We start from the raw sequence: 5,376 nt of genomic DNA, 5'->3' as shown, positions 1-5,376 counted from the left end.
ATTTGATCATCAAGAAGTTCACTAGAAGACCTCACGATGATGAAAGATGTAACTAAACAACAAAAATCCATAGCTAAATCAGATTAATTTGCTTAGAATTGCATCATAACGTAGATAAGAAAAATTCATCTATACCATAGAAAAGGTAGGGGTAAGTCTTGCTTACATTTTATCCTCCTTTAACTCGACTTGTGAAATTACACTGATATGTTGTTTCACGTAAGAGAAATTAGTGGTAGATTATATGTAAGTTCTAAATTTTGTTACTCCTTTGAAATTTTCAATTTCTCTTACAGGCATGAAGTTGTTGCTGTGGTAACTGAAATTGGAAGCAAAGTGGAGAAATTCAAAATTCGAGAAAAAGTTGGCGTTGGAGTTTTAATAGAATCATGTTGAAAATGTGAAAATTGTGACAACGATATGGAAAATTACTGTTGCGGATCAAATCATGCCATACAACGGTGTTTACACCAATGGAAACATCACGTATGGTGGTTACTCCGATATAATGGTGACGAATGAGCACTACGTGGTCCACTGGCCCGAAATTTACCAATGGAAGTTGCTTCCCTGTTATGTGTAGGGATCACAATTTATAGTCCATTGAAATATTTTGGACTTGACAAGCCGGGAATGCACATTGGTGTTGTTGGTCTTGGTGGACTTGTACATATGGCTCTGAAATTTTCTAAAGCGTTCGGGACCAGAGTTACTGTCATTAGTACATCTCTTAGTAAGAAAGACGCGGCAATTGAGCGTTTAGGGGCGGACTAATTTTTGGTCAGTCGTGGCCCTGACCAAATGCAGGTCCATCAATCAATCAACTATGCTTCAATTTCCAATTTATAACTAAGGTGTGAAAATTGAATAGTACTATTTTTCGTTTGTACATGTATTATGAGCAGGGTGCAGAGGGGTCACTTGATGGCATCATCGGTACTGTATGTATGATTCACCCTCTTCTTCCATTGATTAATTTGTTGAAAACTCATGGGAAGCTTGCGATGACTGGGGCGCCTGAAAAACCACTAGACTTGCCTGTATTTCCCCAGCTTTTAGGTATCTTTTGTCTTAAATCAACGATTTTTGTCTACTCATTTTCCCAATCGGAAATATTGATATGTAATGCTAATAAAATGTGTGTAATTGGAAGGAAGCTAGTGCAAGGAGCTTTATAGGAGAGATGAAGGAGACACAAGAGATGATGGCGAAGCATAATATAACACCAGATATTGAAGTCATACCAATGGACTATGTGAATACAACATTGGACACCTTTTGAAATTGGACGTGAAGTATCGTTTTGTGCTTGACATTGGAAACACGTTGAACAGGAATTGAGATGGGGGGCGGGAGGGCATCTTGTTTCTGGCAATATCAATGTTGTTTTTTTATGAAGAAAATGAGTGTCATAGGGTTATGATTTTGTATTAAGCTTGCACGTGTTGTTATTTTAATCTATTTCTTACATTTTTAGTATCAAAAGGAATAAGCAGTTAAGAAAATTAAAATGATAATTATGTTTTCTAGTATTGAAACTAAGTAAAACTTATAAGCATTCATGTTTACATCAAATTATACTGATTTATCATGGTTAAGTTCATAAATAAAAAAAACTCAAATTGCAACCGATTTTACTAACAACTTAAGTTGGTTAGTATTCTACTAACAAATTACCAATATATTTCTAACCGAATAATATTTTAAAACTTAACAAAGAAATTCTAACATATTACCAACATAAATCTTACTAACGAAATATTTTAGTTGGTAAATATGGCGGGTGACAATGGCGCCAAATTTAGCAACCTTCTATCAATCGATTACCAACAGAAATATTACTAACACACACCTATTGTTGGTAGTATTAACAATAAAGTATATATCGATTGGTAAATATGATAAAAATTATTTATATAATTTATTAACATATTACTAATGAATTACTAACCAAACATTTACCAACGACAAGATTGTGTTGCTAAATTTACCAACCAAGTATAAATGTGTTGGTAAATTAGATACGAAATGTAATTATGCTGGTAAACTTGACAATAAATATAAAATTTGTTAGAAATTTTACCGACGAATAAAGATTGTAGTTAGTAAATTACTAACATCAATAAAAATATATAGTTGGTAATATACCAATTGATCACTAATCCATTGGTAACATTTAACATCATATTAATTATTAGTTAGTAATATTACATATTAATGTTTAGTTGAATAATAAATATTACCAACTCTAATAAAATTTATTGGTAAATTATTGATTACTAACTTATATTTTAATAGCTGATAAGTTACCAATTGAAGTTAAATTTTTTGGTAAATCAGTGTCTAGTGTTGAGGCTTTCATATTTAATTTGTGTCATTAGGCGTTTTAACATTTAAATGTTAATTAAAACTTGACTTTGTTCAATATTTTTGGTAAACATGCTCAAATTAGAACTCTCTCAGTGTCATTAGCTTCGAAAGGTACTATTTTTATCTAATGGGAAGGTTGGTTTATGTTTTGAGGCTTTCATTTTTTTGTGCCATTAGGTGTTTTAAATTTTATGTTTAGGCCAAAATTTGATTTTGGTCAATATTTTTGTGAACGTGCTCATATAAGAATTTTGTTAGCGTAATTAACTCCAAAGGTCACTTTTTGTCTAGTGAGATTGTTGGTTTATGTTTTGAGGCTTTCATTTTTACTGTATGCCGTTAGGCATTTTAACATATAAATTTTGGCAAAAATTTAACTTTGGTCAATATATTTGATAACGTACCCATATAAGAACAATTAAATGCGAAAAGTCATTTTTGATGTAATAAGATAGAGGGTTCGGATTTTGAGGCTTCCGTTTTTAGTTTATGTTGTTAGGCATTTTAGCTTTTAAGTTTTGGCAAAAATTTCACTTTAGTCAATATTTTTGGTAATTGTGCTTGAACTGAAATTTTGTCACTACAGTTAGCCATATAAGTTATTTTTAATCTCATAGAATGATTGGTTCGGGATTGAGACTTATTTTCAGTTTGTGCCATTATATTTTCATTAATCATTTTGTTCTTTTTATAATTATTTTCTTATTTTGACAAGTTATTGTTAATTGTTCATTTTCTATGTTGTACGGTTTAACTTTTTCTAACCATTTTATTCCTAATGTAATATTATGGTTTCCTTGGTATATTTTAAATGGTATTACTAAGGGTATTCCTCCTATAATTATTTCTTTTTCCGTTGTTTCTTCATTTGTGTTTACTATCTCACTAGGTAATCCAGGGCATATATGTCCTGTTTTTATAATTTCTTCTTCTAATACTAACTCTCTTGTTATGTAATTTTCTTCTTGTCGGTTGAATATCAGCCATATGTACAAAGTAATAGTGTTTTATTTTTGTCGTGTTGTGTCGGCTGTAAAAAGCCAATTATAAAAGTCGTAAAGTAAATAGTAAGAGTCAAGTTACTGTGTAAATAATAAGAGTCAAGTAACTGTGTAAATAGTAAGAGTCAAGTTACTGTGTAAATAATAAGAGTCAAGTAACTGTGTAAATAGTAAAGGTCAATCGTTTTATAGTAAGGATGAAAGATCATTATGTATGTGTATATAAGAGGCATTTGCCCTCATAAATAATACAAGCCTCTTCCAAGTTTCTTCTCTCTACTACTTCTTACAAATCCGCTTCCACCCCCAAAATTGGTATCAGAGCTAGCTAACTGATTAAGCTATTAACTATGGAAAAAACGGGAGCTACGAATCTACAAAATCAGGTATACACTCTCAAATTTATGAGTAGCTAAATAAATTTATTCTTGAAAATCTCTTGTTGATTATAATTGTTTATCATGACTTAATAATGTTATAATAAGCATCTTTAGAAGGTTTGCTACAGAAATATTCTTTGAATAAGTATGCCCAGACTATGTCATCCTAAAGTTGAAACCGGTAGGCAAAAAGGCCGTTTAGGGGAGTAAACAAAGTTGAGTCGCTGTTAGGGTAACTAATCAAAGAAAAAAGCTGTAGTAGTGGCTAGACGAGATGATTATAAAATCATTATTATTTCATAATAAATAAGTATAATCCATTAAGAGGTTGAAAGGAATAAAAACTTTTAGCAAAAATGAATAAAATGAGTACCTATTTAATAGATGATGATGATAATTATAAGATATTACTACTCTATATACTAAAAAATCTGAGTAGTGATATAAAAAGAGAAATTTATGACAAATTGGTAACATATGAAATAATAGAAATAACAACCCAAGGTTGGACTGAGCTAACCATACAAAGTATACAAGATGAACTTTACTATGACATGTATGATTTATATGATGATATAGACATATTCAGAGACCAATGATAAATTACGAATACTTACAATATTGGGTAAAAACTATAGAAGACATAGATCTACATGAAAAACTACTAATTGAAAATTTATTCGATTATTTAAGAACTCGAGAAGTTGAACATCTAGAATATATTATAAATAATGCTAATGAAATACAACGATTAGATCTACTTAAAAGGGAATATTATAGGAAAACATTTTATGAAGAATAATACAACACCAAGCAAAGAAACTAAAATAACAAAAACCAAGATAGATAAAAAGGTACAAAAATATGGAAAAAATTGAAACCCTTGTATATAGAATATGAACTATCACAACTTATCAAAACAGATAACGATAAAAAAGATCATTTGATAAATATAATTTCGAAAACAGAATACAAATATGTTTGTTATTTGAAAAAAACAGTATGAACAAAGAAAAATATAAACAACAATTAATAGAAAAAATAATGGAAAAAATAACTGAAAAAGAACAAGAATTACAACATAGAAAAAGAACGTTAGAAGAAAATATATTAGCAGGAGCATGTAATAAATCAATACTAGCACAAAGAAAAGTTATATTTATGTTAGAATTAGAATTAGATTGTCTTGAATATGAATTACAACATAATATAATACATAAATCATAATGAATAAAGAAGAATTTGCAGTAGATGAAAAGACATATGAAAATCAAGACGGAATGATAATAAAAATAATATTTTCAAATTTAGGAAGAAGATATAAGAAAATAGGAAATAACATATATTTAATGTTAGAAAAAGAAACAGCAAAATTAGAAGATAGCTTAACAGCTATGGTAAGAATAACAAAAGAAAATGAAGAAATAGACAAATCAAAAGAAATTGAAAAAATAAAGATACAAGCAAAACAAGAAGTACAACATTTAGAAGAGATAAAAAATACAAGAATAGATGAATTAGAAAAAGAATTAGCTAGGTTAAAATTATTATATGAAACTAAACAAAAACAAAAGGAAAAAGATAAAGAGCTTGAATTAACTAATGAGATAAAAGAAATGGAACAA

General features: G+C 29.2%; 1 pseudogene; it reads left to right on the top strand.

The window, feature by feature from the left end:
* Nucleotides 1-207: 207 nt before the first annotated feature.
* Nucleotides 208-1,482, top strand: LOC101265328 (8-hydroxygeraniol dehydrogenase-like; annotated as a pseudogene).
* The last annotated feature ends 3,894 nt before the right edge of the window (nucleotides 1,483-5,376 follow it).

The sequence above is a fragment of the Solanum lycopersicum genome, chromosome 4 (genome assembly GCF_036512215.1).
Source record: "Solanum lycopersicum chromosome 4, SLM_r2.1".
Lineage (NCBI taxonomy): Eukaryota > Viridiplantae > Streptophyta > Magnoliopsida > Solanales > Solanaceae > Solanum > Solanum lycopersicum.
This window is presented reverse-complemented; position numbering and strand designations above follow the sequence as displayed.